The sequence below is a fragment of the Gopherus evgoodei genome, unplaced genomic scaffold (genome assembly GCF_007399415.2).
Source record: "Gopherus evgoodei ecotype Sinaloan lineage unplaced genomic scaffold, rGopEvg1_v1.p scaffold_41_arrow_ctg1, whole genome shotgun sequence".
Taxonomy (NCBI): Eukaryota; Metazoa; Chordata; order Testudines; family Testudinidae; genus Gopherus; species Gopherus evgoodei.
Window position 1 is genome coordinate 1742722 of NW_022060062.1, and position 18003 is coordinate 1760724.

Below are 18003 nucleotides of genomic sequence, written 5' to 3' on the forward strand. Positions count from 1 at the left end.
ACGGAGAGGTGCCCCAGGGGGACGGGGCAGTGTGTCAAGGACAAGTGCCCCAGAGGGATGCGGCAGTGTGTGCTGGAGACGTGCCCCAGAGGGACGGGGCAGTTTGTGCAGGAGAGGCACCCCAGAGTGATGGGTCAGTTTGTGACGCAGAGGCACCCCAGAGGGACGGGACAGATTGTGATGGAGAGACGCCCTAGAGGTACGGGGCAGTTTGTGATGCAGAGGCGAGCCAGAGGTCGGGGCAGTGTGTGACGGAGAGGCGCCGCAGAGGGACGGGGCAGATTGTGACGGAGAGGCGCGCCAATGGGATGTGGTAGATTGTGTTGAAGAGGCGCGCCAGAGGGATGGGGCAGTTTGTGCCGGAGAGGCGTGCCAAAGGGATGGGGCAGTTTGTGCAGCAGAAGCGCCCCAGAGGCATGGGGCAGTGTTTGCAGGAGAGATGTCCCAGAGGGAAGGGACAGGTTGTGACGGAGAGATGCCGCAAAAGGATGGGGCAGTGTGTGGAAGCGAGGCGCCAGGAGGGACGGGGCAGTGTGTGCCGGAGAGGTGCCCAAGAGGGACAGGGCAGTGTGTGCCGGAGAGGCGCCCAGAGGGATGGGGCAGTGTGTGATGGAGAGGCGCCACAGATGGACGGGGCAGTGTGTGTTGGACAGGTGCCCCAGAAGAACGGGGCAGTTTATGACGCAGAGGTGCGTCAGAGGGACGAGGCAGTTTGTGATTCAGAGGCTCCCCAGAGGGATGGGGCAGATTGTGATGGAGAGGCGCCCCAGAGGGACGGGGCACGATGTGACGCAGAGGCGCCCCAGAGGGACGCAGCAGTAAGCAACGGAGAGGCGCCCGAGAGGCACGCGGCAGTTTGTGACGGAGAGGCGCCACAGAGGGACCGGGCAGATTGTGACGGAGAGGCGCCCAGAGGGACGGTGCAGTTTGTGACGCAGAGGCGCCCCAGACGGATGGGGCAGTTTGTGCAGGAGAGGTGCAATAGGGGGACGGGGCAGCTTGTGATGGAGAGGCGCCTCAGAGGGACGCGGCAGTTTGTGCAGGAGAGACGCTCTGGGGGACGGGGTAGTTTATGTAGGAAAGACGTGCCAGAGGGACGGGGTAGTGTGTGACGGAGAAGCGCCTAAGAGGCACGGGGCAGTTTGTGCCGGAGAGGCCCGCCAGAGGGACGGGGCAGTTTGTGCTGGAGAGGCACCCCAGAGGGATGGGACACTTTGTGCCGGAGAGGCGCCCCAGAGTGACGAGGCAGTGTGTGAAAGCAAGGTGCCAGGAGGGACGGGGCAGTGTGTGCCAGAGAGGCGCCCAGAGGGATGGGGAAGTGTATGACGGAGAGGCGCCCCAGAGGGATGGGGCAGTGTGTGCAGGAGAGGCACCCCAGAGGGACAGGGCAGTGTGTGACGGAGAGGCGTACCAGAGGGTCGGGGCACTGTGTGATGAAGAGGAGCCCGAGGGGCACAGGGCAGCGTGTGACGGAGAGGCACCCCAGAGGGACGGGGCAGCTTGTTCAGGGGAGGCGCCCAAGAGGGACAAAGGAGATTGTGATGGAGAGGCATCCCAGAGGGAAGGGGCAGATTGTGACGCAGAGGCGCGCCATAGGAACGGGACAGTTTGCGACCGAGAGGCAGGCTAGAGGCACGGGACAGTGCGAGCGGGAGAGATGCGTCAGAGGGATGGGGCAATTTATGATGGAGAGGCGCCCGAGAGGGACAGGGCAGTGTGTGACAGAGAGGCGGACCAGAGGGACGCCGTAGTGTGTGACGGAGAGGTGTCCCAGAGGGACGGGGCAGTGTGTGACGGAGAGGTGCCCCAGAGGGACGGGGCAGTGTGTGACGGAGAGGCGCCCCAGAGGGATGGGGCAGTGTGTGCAGGAGAGGCGCCCCAGAGGGATGGGGCAGTTTGTGCAGGAGAGGAGCGCCAGAGGGACAGAGCAGTGTATCATGGTGGGGTGCCCCAGAGGGACGGGGCAGTGTGTGCAGGAGAGGCGCCCCAGAGGGATGGGGCAGTTTGTTCAGGAGAGTCCGCCAGAGAGACGGGGCAGATAGTGAAGGAGAGGCGCCCCAGAGGGACGGGGCTGTGTGTGGAGAAGGAGTGGCCAGAGGGATGGTGCAATGTGTTCAGAAGGGGCCCCCAGGGGGATGGGGTGGTTTTTTTAGAAGGGGCGCCCAGGGGGATGGGGCAGTTTGTTCTGAAGGGGCGCCCAGGGGGACGGGGTAGTTTGTGCAGGAGAGGCGCCCAGACGGACGGGGCAGTGTGTGATGGAGAGGAGCGCCAGCGGGACGGGGCACTGGTTGCAGGAGAGGCGCCCCAGAGGGACAGGGCAGTTTGTGACGGACAGGTGCACCAGAGGGACGGGGCAGATTGAGACGGAGAGGCGTGCCAGAGGGACTGGACAGTTTGCGACCGAGAGGAGCGCTAGAGGGTTGGGACATTGTGAGCAGGAGAGACGCGTCAGAGGGACGGGCAGTTTGTGATGGAGAGGCGCCTCAGAGGGATTGGGCAGTTTGTGCAGGAGATGGGTGCCAGAGTGACGGGGCAGTGTGTGACGCAGAGGTGCCTCAGAGGGACGTGGTAGGTTGTGACGGAGTGATGCCCCAGAGGGACGGCGCAGTGTGTGATGGAGAGGCGCCCCACAGGGACGGGGCAGTGTGTGATGGAGAGGTGCCCGAGAGGGATGGGGTAGTGTGTGAAGGGGGGGGCAGAGGAAAGGGGCAGTTTGTGCAGCAGAGGTGCGCCAGAGGGACAGGACAGTGTTTGCAGGAGAGGTGCCCCAGAGGGACGGGGCAGTCGGTGCCGGAGAGGCACCCCGGAACCATGGGGCAGTGTGTGCAGGAGTGGTGCGCCAGAGGGACGGGGCAGTGTGTGACCGAGAGGCGCGCCAGAGGGACGGGACAGTGTGAGCAGGAGAGACGCATCAGAGGGATGAGGCAGTTTGTGCAGGAGAGGAGCCCCAGAGGGACGGGACAGTTTGTGACCGAGAGGCACCAGAGAGACGGGGCAGATTTTGATGGAGAAGCGCACCAGAGTGACGGGACAGTTTGTGATGCAGAGGCGCCCCAGACGGACGGGGCAGTTTGTGACTATATGAAGGAAGCCATCTTGAAATGTGTGATTCGCTGAAGACTTTGGTTGTGTCTACAATGCAAAAAAAAATGTGTCTTAGCTATACTCAGAGCCTGGGTCAACTGATTCTAGCTTGCTGAAATTGCACTATGAAGCTTAAAACTACAGTGGGCTGCAGCCCATGCTCTGAAACTCTGCAAGGCAGAAGGGTCTCAGAGCTCGTGTGGGGATATCTACCCTTTTATTTGTAGCCCCACAGCGTGAACCCTGGGAGCTCAAGTCAGCTGACTCAGGTTCTGAGCTGATGCTGCGTAGGGGTTTTTTTGCTGTGTGGTTGTACCCTTAAGAATATGTGCTGAAGATTTTGAGACTTTGCAAACCAACTCTGAAAAGTGGGCAAGAAAGTTTTGGGCAAGTGGGACTTACAGTGACCGTCAGTAAGAGTGTGGCTTTGAGAACTTGTGGGAGGAGTAAGAGAGCTTAGAAGAGTGAAATAATGTAAATACCAAGGATCAACACTTGCTGATAACTGTGCCATTCTGAGTGATGCTCGGCTTCATACCAAATTGCTTGGTGCAAGTGGTGTGAGCTGACCCCAATACTGAACTGAAGTCAACCCATCCTACAGTACAGAAGAGAGACTTGGCCCGCTACAAGAAAAGAAAGCAGTATGCTCTCCACTACGGAAATTAAGATGCTGAGATGATGAAATGGTTCAACACTCTGTGACAGGACATGAAATGAGCTTGTGAGGTACCTAATGCAGACTGTCTCCATTGCAGACAAGTTGAGGGAGGCTGGGCCACAATGGTATGGACATGTTCAGGGGAGACCTGAGAGTTATATTGGTAGGATGGCTCTTGGAACGATCGGGAATGGGAAATGACCAAACGAGAGGCCAAAGGCTTGATACATGGACCAGATATCAGTGGACATAAGCATGAGTCTTGGCAGAAGGTTATAACGCTCACCGACCTCGAACAGGAAAGTGGCACAAAAGAAGAGGAAGAAACAACGTTAACAGACAATGAAGCAAACTATAAAATTATTTAAAAATAGGACAGACAGAGGAAAAACATTACTTTTTCCCACTTTTTTGCCTTTATGTCATCTGCTTAGACAGATAATAAATACTTGTTTCTGCTTGAAGTATTTAGTAATCCTTTGATCATGATATAAATTCAAATACATGAGATCATAACTAACAACAACAACAAAAATTTTAAATGCTACATAAGGTAAGTTATGCCTGATGGGGAGGAAAATAGAGAATATACAATACACATGGTGGAAATTGTGTATGATATGAATTACAGGTATTTACAGCTTATATTTTATATACTTCTCTACCCCAATATAACACGACCTGATATAACATGAATTCGGACATGCCATGGTAAAGCAGTGCTCTGAGAGGAAGGGGGGTGCAGGGCTGCGCGCTCCAATGGATCAAAGCAAGTTCAATATAACGCAGTTTCATCTATAATGTGGTAAGATTTTTTGGCTCCCGAAGACAGCGTTACATTGAGGTAGAGATGTATCTTAAAAATTTGACATTTCTGATTTACAGTCTTTTTTTAAGGTATTTCCATTGCTATTCTGCTGAAAAATACTTGCAAAGTACTTCATTTTTTTAAGATCCTATCTAAAGAATGAGCATTTCAATTAAATTTCTCTGAAGGTTTAAGCTGTTACCAGAAACCACAGATAAAAATAAAGCTTTATGTAGTACAGTTGGGCATAGTACATATATAACCAACAAAACAGACATCCAGATTTATGGCGATGATAATTATATAAACTAGAACTTACCTATACAGTAGCATAGCAGTACTGCCAGTAGCACTGAGACTTCTATAGCACAGAGTGCAGCATGTTTCCAGCTGCAGCACTCTGAACACTTCTTCAATTTAAAAGCACTTCTTGATCGTCTATTTCTAGGTACTGGCTGAGTGGGCGGGGCAGAAACAGAGCCAGATTCCATTGTGTAACCCGGTGTTGCAGTACTGAACAGAATAAGAAATACCTGTGGGAGAAAAAGACTCTATTAAAACACAATAATAAATAAACAAATGGAACAGGCAGAGACATTTTTGGTTCTCCTTAAACCTGTTTGCCTTTTTTTTTTAATATCTTACATTTTTTTCAACCTACAAAGATTCTTGAAACCAATACATTGCACAATACTTGCACAGAAAAAACAGCATATTTTTTAAAGTAGAAGTGAAAATATTTGTGATACACACTCTGTCCACAGTGGGACCACAACCACACAAACTACAGTAATGTAGGCAGTGTAGCTAGCAGCTCTTTTGCCATATTCTCAGATAAGTGTGGACAGACCTTCTTTCATCTGAATCCAATGTTATAAAACTATGTCACATACTCCAGGGATCAATGTTTTCCAGATACCACACCTCTATCACAATTGTTTCTTAGTCTAAATACAGAGTGTGACAGATATTGAAACCCCATGCAGTATCTTTGGACACTTCTATGTTAAAATTATGTAGAGTTTCATGTATGACTGGGTTCTGCTCCACTAGTGAGAATTACCAGAGTTCCTCCAGGAACTAAAAACAGTGGGGGGTGATTATCTTGGAGATTGTCAGTAACTCCAGAGAAGCATGACCTGGGGTCGTGAAATATATTGGCTCAAGCTGGGATTTCCAGAGAACGGGAGATAAAGAAAGGGCTTTCGGTATAAAAGGATTACCTTGAACAGACCCAGGGCCTTCTTGCTGATCTAGGAAATGAACAGTACCTTCTGTCCAACGGGGCTCCCATATCCTTTCAAAAGAGTGGGAATGCTTTGGCTTAAGAGGGCCCCATAAGACTGATGAGTGACCCCTGGAATATTTGTTGTTTTCTCTGCAATGCTTTTACCTTAAGAACAAATGTGCTTGCTTAGAAAGAGTTGTGTAGTAACTTGGAATTGCTGGCAATATACTGGTCATAGCCCTTGGAGAAAAAGCAATGACAGACACCAGTCTTTACCATAGCGTAAGGCATGTGGCTGTGCCCTTCCAAAAACCCTAGCTAGACGGGAGTGAGACAAGGGTCTTTGCCCAGAGACCAGTAACAGCTGGAGATCTAAGACTTGACTGGGCACTCCAGGAGCAGACCAGGGACAAGTGGGATAATGGTAAAGTGACCCTGAAACTGTGATACAGGGAAAACAGCAGCATCTCAAATATAACTGCATGGCAACTTTTCACAAATGTAGGCAGTTTGGTTTTTGATATATCCTAATGAATCATTTCCTAATCCTCAGTTTATGTTTGTGGCCATCACCCTACTAAGGTGTGATCACGGACACAGGAGCTGGTTTAATTTGGGAGATTGGGTAGGTAAAAAATTGTTTTGCAAACCTGCCCAAAAAGGTTGTAAGCAGAATTAGAGGGAAAAAAATAAAGCAACGTTTGGGACTCAATGAATCAATCACCATGCTAACGCTGAGTACATTTTTTCACTGAAATTTCTGGGCAGAATGCCACTCTACATGAGCTCTGAGGTAACATGTTCAATGAGGCTTCAACAAGCTCGTAAATCATCACCAACCGGGTTAAGAAGGAGCACTGTGCAGAATTTTGTTGTTGCCAGAAACACCAACAGCAAGACAGAACTATATAGGTGTGTGCATTTCAGAGGAGGAAACAGAGCGTGGTCAAATCATAAAATTATTTATAATAATTATGTTATAATATAATTATTATTCGATAAGATACACTGGAGTTATATCAGGAATGAATCTGCTCTTTTACTTCCTGGGAAAAATAAGGTCACTTGATAACCAGGAAAATTTGTGCTTTGAGAAGGATTTGCACTGTGGACCTTGGCATCAGCTGCCCTTCTTTGAAATATTTCCCCCAAGAACAGGGCCGGCTCTACCATTTTTGCCACTCCAAGCAAAATCAAAAACACTTGGACTGCTGCTGCCCGAACTGCCTAAGTGCCCCCCAAAACCCCCAAACAAACGTTCGGACTGCGGCCGCCCGAACTGCTGAAACAGGGAGAAAAACCCACACTCAGACTGCCACCACCCAAACTGCCGAAACAGGGAAAAAACCCACACAAAAGCTCGGACTGCTGCCACCCGAACTGCCAAAGCAGAAAAAAAATAAAAAAGCCGTTCAGACTCTGCCACCCCAAGAATGGATGGAATGCCGCCCCTTAGCATGTGCTGCTCCAGGCACGTGCTTCCTCTGCTGGTGCCTGGAGCTAGCTCGGCCTGAGAAGATTCCTGCTAATATACAGCATAAGGAACTTCACTTGTAAACAATATTAAAGCTATTAGTAATGATGGCAGATCTGGGAACACCAAAGAAGCCCCCTTCATAACATTTAACTTCAGAAAGGGGAACTACACAAAAATGAGAAAGCTAGTTAAACAGAAATTAAAAGGCCCAATTCCAAAAGTGAAATGCCTGCAAGCTGAATGGAACTTTTTTAAAAACACTATAATAAAGCCTCAAATTAACTGTATATTCCAAATAAAAAAAACATAGTAAGAGGGCCAAAAAAGTGCTATCATGATTAAACAACAAAGTAAAAGAAACGGTTACAGGCGAAAAAGGCATCATTTGAAAACTGGAAGTTAAAACCTACTGAGGGAAATAGAAAGGAGCATAAATTCTGGCAAGTCAAGTATAAAAGTATAATTAGGCAAGACAAAAGAGTATTTGAAGAGCAACTAGCCAAAGACTCAAAAACTAATGGCAAATTTTTTTTTGTACATCAGAAGCAGGAAGCCTGCTAAACATTCAGTGGAGCCATTAGTCCATTGAGGGGCTAAAGGAGCACTGAAGGAAGATAAACCTATTGTGGAGAAACTAAACAAATTCTTTGCATCATTCTTCATACTTGAGCCATTCTTTTTAGATAACAAGTCTAAGGAACTGTCTTAGATTGAGGTGTCATTACAGGAGGTTTTGGAACAAACTGATAAATTAAACAGTAAGAGAGTCACCAGGACTAGATGGGATTCACCCAAGAGTTCTGAAGGAATTCAAACGTGAAATAGCAGAACTACTAACTATGGTATGTAACCCGTCATTTAAATCAGCTTCTGTATCAGATGACTGGAGGATATCTAACGTGATGCCAATTTTTAAAAAATGCTCCAGAGAAGACTCTGGCAATGACAGGCTGGTAAGCCTAACTTCGGTATCAAGCAAACTGGTTGAAACTCTAGTAAAGAACAGAATTATCAGACACATAGATGAACACAATTTGTTGGAGAAGAATCGACACTTTTTTTTGTAAAAGGATATCATGACACACCAATCTATTAAAATTCTTTAAAGGGGTCAACAAATGTGGACAAGGGTGATCCAGTGGATACAATGTACCTGGACTTTCAGAAAGTCTTTGACAAGGTCCCTGATCAAAGGCTCTTAAACAAACTAAGCAGTCATCAATCCATAACTAGTTAAAAGACAGGAAACAAAGGGTAGGAATAAATTGCCAGTTTTCAGAATGGAGAGAGGTAAATAGTGGGGTCCCCCAGGGGTCTGTACTGCGACCAGCACTGTTCAACATATTCATAATTGACCTGGAAAAAGGGGTAAACAGTGAGGTGGCAAAATTTGCATATGATACAAAACTATTCAAGATAGTTAAGTCTAAAGCAGACTGCAAAGAGTTACAAAAGGATCTCACAAAACTGAGTGACTGGCAACAAAATTCCATTTGTCAACACTGAATTTCATCTGCCAAGTAATACACACTGGAAACATAATCTCAGCAGTACATACAAAATGACCACTCAGGAAAGAGACCTTGACGTAACTGGGGATCGTTCTCTGAAAACATCCGCTTGATGTGCAATGGCAGTGAAAAATCTAATGTTAGGAATCATTAGGAAAGGGATAGATAGTAAGACAGAAAATCATAATGACTCTACATAAATTTAGCTATACCCACATCTGCAGATCTGGTCACCCAATCTTACTTAGAATTGGGAAAGTTATAGAGAAGGACAACAAAAATGATTAGGGGTATGGAACAGCATCCATATGAGGAGAGATTAAAAAAACTGGAACTTTTCAGCTTGGAAAAGAGACAGCTAAGGGGAGATACGATCGAGGTCTATAAAACCATGACTGGCATGGAGAAAGTAAATAAGGAAGTGTTATTTACTCCTTCATGTAACATAAGAACTAGGGGTCACCCAATGAAATGAATAGGCAGCAGGTTTAAAACAAACTAAAGAAAATATTTCTTCACACAACGCACAGTCAACTTGTGCAGCCCATTGACAGGCGATGTTGTGAAGCCCAAAACTAAAACAGGGCTCAGAAAAAAAAACTAGATAAGTTCATGGAGGATAGGTCCATAACGGGCTATTCACCAGGATGGTCAGGGATGTAACACCATGCTGTGAATGTCCTTAGCGTCTGTTGGCCAGAAGCTGGGAGTGGACGACAGGAGATGGATCACTTGACGATTGCCCTGTGCTGTTGTTTCCCTCTGGGGTACCTGGCATTGGCCACTGCCAGAAGACAGGATACTGGGCTGGATGGACCATCAGTGTGACCCAGTCTGGCTGGTTTTTGTGCTGAATGACAAAAGTGGCAACAAAAATTTTATGTTAATGTATGCCACTTTGGGTGGCGAAAGCACGCTCAAGAGCATTATACTAAAAATGCTGTTTTTAAAACAAACTTCCATGCAAAACATGAAGTTGGTTTGGCTGGACTGATCTGCCATTTTAAGCATTCTTCTGATGTTGTTTCTAGGCTCCAAAAGCTGCAAATGGAAATGGGTCTTAACAAGCTTTCAAATTGGGACTCCATATATTCTATCCAAAAAAAAACCTGGCAGAGAACAATCAGGCTCTGATCACTTTCTTCTCAGAAAAAGTGAAAGCTGAGGTGCTGGTGTTGGTACAGCAGAGCCTAGCAGAGACTCTGATCCAAATACTTAAACCCTTCGAGGAGTTGTTCTCACAGATCAACTGGAGAGATGCATGGGTATCGGTGGTGGTGCCAGCTGTCAAGGCTCTGACAATCTACCTCAGGCATCAAGGCAACAAAGGAAAATTCTGTCTTTTCTATTTGAAAGTTCAGCACTATGGTGTCTGAGGTAGCACACATTGTGGCTTCTCACTTTAAGCTCTTCCCCTTTCTTCTCTAAATCACATCAATACAATGCCAGAGTTGCCACATACACAGGCTGGCTGAAGAATGCCAGGCAAAAAATATCAGAAGAGGTGAAATAAAGACAAAAGGAACAACCGTTGGTGAAGGAAATTTGTTTGGATCTCTCTATTTCCAATGAGTGGAGTTACGACGTAAATGTCATTGCAGTCTCTTCGGGGGTGTTAACACAAAATGTTAATTATTGAAAGTCTAACACTATCAGACTTCCACATCTTGTGCACCTGTTTCTTGGGTCTGAATCCTTGCTAACTAGTGTTTCCCATGAGATGCTCAGAAGGATGCTATGGGTGACAACAAATCCAGGCTGTTTCCAGATAGTGTGGAAAGCCTTGTGCCCTCAGAATATAATTTGCCCACAATTGATTTTATCCACCTGCCTACACTTTTATAGCATGTTCATCAGAAAGGTATCTGAGCAATTAATTTCTAAAGACTAAACTGCATATGCAGTACTTGACCAGGCATTGACAAAAAAGCACATTACAGTCTGTCTCATCTCACAGAATGCTTATATCATCTATAATTGCAGATCTTCATTTAAAAAAATGATCATCTTACAAGCACTTACTTGATTTGCATGCAAGTGACAATTTTAATTTTTATTAAAACTTTTAGACTGCAGAATTCTAATTAAAAAATTGGCATTTCTCAGAGAAATGCTATCCAGTGTTTAATTCAATGAATCTATTAGCTTTTTTGAAGTAAAAACTCCTCTATTTTTATTATGATGTAAAATACATTTCTATTAAAAAATTTAGCTGATATTTGATCATATTAGGGGCTCAAATTTTTAGTATCCTGCAATTCCAAAACACAGATTTGTCACAGCTCTACTATACTTAAAACAGTTTATTTTATAAAAACAAACTCTTGCGGGCAAAGACTGAGTTGGCAGCTGAGAAGTAGGAGGGTGTTCCTGCTTATTTTATCAATAGCAGCCACTTTTTTTTACTTTCTTTCAGAGAATTACTGAAAGAAAAAATAAATGTCATCAAAATCCTCAGAGATGCTGAATCTGGAGATATGAACATATGAATAAAAATAAAATAAAAAAATTGAACCTATGGCATCTCGCAGCACCACGTGATTGGCTGCACCTGCTGACATTTCTAGACAGTTTTTTGTCCAAAGAATACTGGAGTGGTTTCACTCCCAACAACATCCCAAGATATTCTTTGTGCTGCCATTTACTCTGTGGAAAACAAAACTGAGGGAACCTCAGCTAAACTTATTAATTTGGAAGCCAGGATGAAAAAAAAATGTGATGAAAAAGTGCAGGAGTTGGACAGCAAGATCAAATTAATTGAAAATTGCATCTTCTGAACTACGGGAACAGATTACAAAACCATTCAAGGACGTTATGGTGCAGACCATCAACAGGAATACTTAACAAGCCAAGTAAGATCCAGAAAAGTAAGTGGTAGGTGTTCATCAAAGGGAAGGTGATTCAGAACTGCTTTCTTTTTATGAAAATCTTGTCCCGAAAACTCTTATGCTAGATACTGAAGAAAATCCTATCCACTTTATAAAACCCTACTTCATTCATAGAAGTACAATATTACTCATGTATGCATTACAATATTAGGACAAAACATTTTAATTAGGGCTGTCAATTAATCACAGTTAACTCATGTGATTAACTCAACAAAATTAATCATGATTAAAAAATTAAACATGATAAATCACATTGTTAAACAATAGAATATTAATTGAAATTTATTAAATATTTAAGATGTTTTTCTACATTTTCAAATATATTGATTTCTACTGCAACACTGAATACGAAGTGTATGGTGCTCACTTTATATTATTTTGTATGCACTGTAAAAGAAATAGTATTTTTCAATTCACCTAAAACAAGTATTGTAGTGCAATCTCTTTATCATGAAAGTTGAACATACAAATGTAGAATTATGTACAAAAAAAAACTGCATTCAAACATTACAGCCTACAAGTCTATTAAGTCCTAGTCCTTCTTCAGCCAATCGTTAAGAGAAACAAGTTTGTTTACATGTACTGGAGATACTACTGCCTGCTTCTTATTTACAATGTCACCTAAAAGTGAGAACAAGCATTCGTGCGGCACTTTTGTAACTGGTGTTGCGAGGTATTTACGTGCCAGATATGCTAAACATTTGTATGCTCCCTCATGTTCTGGCCACCATTCCAGACGATATGCTTCAATACTGATGGTTCTCATTAAAAAAAATAATGCATTAATTAAATTTCTGACTGAACTCCTTGAGGAGAATTAGATGTCTCCTCTTCTGTTTTACCCGCATTCTGCCATATATTTCATGTTATAGCAGACTTGGATGATGATCGAGCATATATTCGTTTTAAGAATAAGCAAAGAAACAGATTGACAGAACCAGAAAAGTACCCAGAAGTCACCTAGTCCAGGACAGACCCAACAAAGAAAGTAACAGAACGCCACTAGCCGTCACCTTCAGCCCCCAACTAAAACCTCTTCAGCACACCTTCAAGGATCTACAACCTATCCTGAAAGACGATCCCTCACTCTCACAGATCTTGTGAGACAGGCCAGTCCTCGCTTACAGACAGCCCCCAAACCTGAAGCAAATACTCACCAGCAACCACACAACAAAAACACTAATCAAGGAACCTATCCTTGCAACAAAGCCCATTGCCAGCTCTGTCCACATATCTATTCAAGGGACACCATCATAGGACCTAATCACATCAGACATAGCATCAGGGTCCCATTCACCTGAACATCTACCAGTGTGATATATGCCATCATGTGCCAGGAATTTCTCTCTGTCATGTACATTGGCCAAACCGAACAGTCTCTATGCAAAAGAATAAATGCACACAAATCAGATATCAAGAATTATAACATTCAAAAACCAGTTGGAGAACACTTCAACCTCCCTGGTCACTCACTCAATTACAGACCTAAAAGTTGCAATTCTTCAAAAAACAGACTCCAACAAGTAACTGCAGAATTGGAATTAATTTGCAAACTGGACACCATTAAATTAGGTTTGAATAAAGATTGGGAGTGGATGGGTCATTACACGAACTAAAAACTATTTCCCCAAGCTAATTTTTCCCCTACTGTTACTCACACCTTCTTGTCAACTGTTTGAAATGAGCCATCCTGATTATCAAGACAAAAGTATTTTTTCCTCCTGCTGATAATAGCCCACTTTAATTGATTAGTCTCGTTAGAGGTGGTATGGCAGCCCTCATTTTTAATGTTCTCTGTGTATATATCTATCTTCCTACCGTATTTTCCACTTCATGCATCTGATGAAGTGGATTTTAGCCAATGAAAGCTTATGCCCAAATAAATGTTAGTCTCTAAGGTGCCACAAGCATGCCTTGTTCTTTTCACAGCAGATCTGACAAAATGCAAAGCAGGTATCAATGTGAGATTTGGCATCTGACTCAGATGATGAAAATGAACAAGTGCCAGTCCACTCTGCTTTGGATTGTTATCGAGCAGAATCCATTATGAGTCTGGACGCATGCCCTCTGGAATGGTGGTTGAAGCACGAAGGGACAAATGAATCTTTAGCACATCCGGCAGGTAAATGTCTTGTGATGCCGGCTACAACAGTGCCATGTGAAAGCCTGTTCTCACTTTCAGGTGACACTGTAAACAATAAGTGGGCAGTATTATCTCCTGCAAATTGTAACCATACTTGTTTGTCTGAGCAGTTGGCTGAACAAGAAGTAGGACTGAATGGACCTGTAGGCTCTAAAGTTTACATTGTTTTATTTCTGAATGCTGCTATTTTTTGTATATAATTCTACATTTGTAAGTTCATCTTTCATGATAAAGAGATTGCACTACAATACTTGTATTATGTGAATTGAAAAATACTATTTTTACTTTTACAGTGCAAATAGTTGTAATAAAAATATGCAATGAGCACTGTACACTTTGTATTCTGTGCTGCAATTGAAATCAATATACTTGATAATGTGAAAGATGTAAAAAGATGTAAAAATCCAAAAATATTTAAAGAAATGGTATTCTATTATTCTTTAACAGCCCAATTAATTGCTTTACAGCCCTAATTTTAATGCTATCTAATTTGAAGGACTGCAGCAGAATTCTGCTTGCTGTATGTACTATGACGAAAACAGAATTTAAAAGGCCAAACTGCTATTTTCCCAAGATCTTGGGCCAGCGACATGGGCTAAGAGAAGGCCCTAGTCTAATAAAATAAAACAAAATAAAATAAGAAAGAAAGAATGTTGTGAGCAAAGAAACTAAAGCCTCTGCTTCCTATCAGGCAAAACTCAAAACCACTTTTGATGGCAAATAGTAGACATTCTGGGATCAGATAACAGCAGCAAGATTATTTAACACTATCCAAGACTCTGCTCATGACAAAGACTATGACAAAGAAGAAAATAATAAAGACAGTAAAGGATTTCACTGTGTATGATATCAACCCACCCTTTGTTGTCAGAAATAATTTCTTCCTTCCCTATTCTTTTATACAATGCATACCTGTAACACTGTAGGTCTATATGCTGTGGCTCTTTCTACTCTAGCAATAAAACCCTTGGTAAATTAAAATGCTATAACATTATCAGCTGCAGAAGCATAGTTTTGATAATTTGCAGGGCCGGCTTCAGGCACCAGCTCAGCAAGCAGGTGCTTGGGGAAGCATCTCAGGGTTTTCTGCGGCGGGTCCCTCGGGCCCTCTCGGAGGAAGGACCTGCCGCCGAATTGCCGCTGAAGAAGAAAGTGGTGCTGCGGAGCTTCCGCCAATTGCAGCCCCCGCCCCCCCTCGGGGCGGCAAAAACTCTGGAGCCGGCCCTGATAATTCATCAGTTATTCCCTTCAAGCCAACCAACCAAAACAAACGGAGCAAATCCTGACATTAATTTGTTTTGGATAATGCTATTTATTTACTAGAAGCGCTTATGAGCTTTTATGTCATACTTTAAGTTTTACAATATGAATTTTTCTTCTTTTATTGGATTGTGCTGATTTTGTTTCCCACCTTGCTATAAAAAGAAAGACTGAAAAGACAGTGGATACTACCACTCTCTATAATTTCTATATTCGGGGGATCATCATCTAATCCTTACTAAATATCTGAATGCCTACTACTGCTATACAATGGAATTTTGTGTCTTCTTAATTATTCTCTTACTCGTTATATTTTTTTAAATGGCCACCATTCATTTTATTATTAATATATTGCCACATATTAGCATGAGATTCTATACTGCATTATATGTCTGTGTTTATCAGAAATCCAAGACACTCAGAAACTGTGTTACTCTGTATGTGCTTCATCATTCCCAGTCTCCCCCAGCTATGCTCTTTGTCCAATCTCAGTGTCTCTCTCTCTCTCTCACACACACACACCCTCCCACCCACCCACACTCCATAGTTCTTTTCTCGGTCTCTTTGCCAGGCCAGTTCTAGTTCTCACTCCTCACCCTGATTCCCTGTCTGATGTCCCTCACCTCCTTCCTCTGCCCATAACGTCCCACTCTCCTTGCCCAAACAATCTCTCCTTCAGGTTTTTCATTCGATCTTTGTTTCCACCCATCCACAGTGTCCCCAGTTGCAGGTTCATTTCCCAACCCTTTCCAATCTGCTGGCTACCAGTCTCCTTCCCAAGATAGTCCCAGTCTCCTCTTGCAACTTTCAGTCCCGGTTTCCTTCTTTCTCTGCTAAAAGCCTTGGCTCCTTGTTTGGGTCCAGTTCTTTTCTTCTACACATTCTATTTATCAGACTTCCTTTTCCAGGCTGCCTGAGTAGCAGCAGTGGGTGGCATTGGGAACACACCAGAGACAGGTGCCTAGTTCTGGTGCTCAGATCTGGACTCAGCACAGCATCGAACAGTTGGGAACTGCAGGGAACAACAGGACTTGTAGGTAAAGTCCTGCTCAGCCCCAGTGTAGACCACGCTCAGTGCAAGTTGAAACTTCAGGGAATTAAGCTGAAAAGCTCAAGTGAGACCCTACTGAGCATGTAAAAACTGAGATTTTTCAGTTTATAACTTGGCCATATTTGTGTGGATTTTGACAGGGATGACAAGACTACGCTCCTCCCCCCCCAAAATGAAATTTTAAGTCCTACTCCAAATATGGCACCGCTAAGGTGTCTCAAAGAAAAGGTTGCTAGAATTTTTTAATATGGACAAAACAAAATATTTTCCCTACTCTCATTCTTGGAAATGGCTGAATCACTTTGGTTGAAATTACTGCCCCCCACAAAAAAAATCTGCCTGAGGTATACACCCAGCATGTTAGAGTTCATAAAATCATAGAGAGATGAATGGAGGTACTGCTGTAATGGAAGGTTTGGTTTTAAAGGGAATCCTTTATATAAAAAGGCCAGGAATCCCTGCTGCACGTTATTGACCGGTCACCTTACGGTTTCAACATTTAGTAACTGCCATGTTTTACACTACCAATATTGACAGAAGACAGAAATCGCAAAACAACAAATATTCTATTAAATATAAAACTGCATCCAACTTTAGACAACATATCTCTAGAAATCCACCTCCAAAATCAAACTGAGAACTTCTCCAAAATGATGGAGGCTAAAACCCCTTTCCACATACATTGCTTTGTCACATCCATATACACAAAAGCAGCCTACACACTACTGAGCTCTTCACAGGAGTGAGTTCTATGTCATTCACTGATCAGTCATCATCAACCTGTGCCCATAGGGACAAAAGAATGGTTATCTAGCTACAACTGACTTGCCCATTTTTGGTCTTTAAAGGACAGTTATGGAAACATTACAGGACATCTAAGTTAGGTAAAAAAAGCTGAGTGTGCGCATAAGCTACAATAATTGCTGGAGATGAAACAAATCACTATATAGAAAAAGAGATAAAGGCAGAGACCTAATCCAGATAAAGTTGTTAATATAGTTGAAATTGAGCCTGAGAATTATACTCTACAGCAGACCTTAACTAAAAAAAGGAAAAATCAATGACAAATAAGACTCGTTCATCGCCTCAAGAGTTCCAAACAAGTGAGACTATTAGAGAAACTATAGTAGGGTTGTGTTGGTTACAATGTGGGATTTTCACATTTCAGCTCCTATTTAAGGGTTCAGTAACTGAATGTTCAAACACTGACAGAGGTTAAGATTAGCAACATCTAAAAGATGCGACAAGCGTACTTTGCAAAAATATTCCACCCAGTCTGGGAAGGGCATCCTAGTTTAAAACGTATATCCTCCTTTTTACACACATGGTGAATAACAGATGTCTGTTTTTCTCCGGTGCCAACCCCGGGCAACAAAAGCATGCATCAAGAACAACACAAATATACCGCAGATTCACAGCCTGTCCCGAAAAGGCTCAATATCGTGGCAGTGAGCTCTTCCCCAACAAGAAAAATCACCAATCAGGCAGCATACAATTAATCAGTTTAGTCTTTACCAACAACAATAGGTATCATTACATGTGATCAAATTCACTATGGAAGGCTACAGGATAATTTAACAGGCTAAAGCTGGGAAAGATTTTGTTTTCAAGTCTATTTAAAATTGTATCTGATTTAGATTAGGAGCTAATGATCAACTGTCACAGAATTAACTGTGGTGCAGATAGATATATAGATAGATAGACAGACAGACAGATAGATGATTATATTACTAACGCAACAGGGAGCCATACCACAAGTATATGAAAATATATTCTATTCTTTACTGGATAATCTAAAGTAATGTTTGTCTCCTAAGCCACATTTTTCTCTTTCTTTTTCTTTCTTTCTTTCTTTCTTTCTTTCTTTCTTTCTTTCTTTCTTTCTTTCTTTC

The 18003-nt window shown here is 43.5% G+C and overlaps 1 pseudogene; it reads left to right on the plus strand.

Moving 5' to 3' along the window:
- Positions 1–626: 626 nt before the first annotated feature.
- The window catches only part of LOC115642549, a 45797-nt pseudogene continuing 28420 nt past the window's right edge, over positions 627–18003 (plus strand).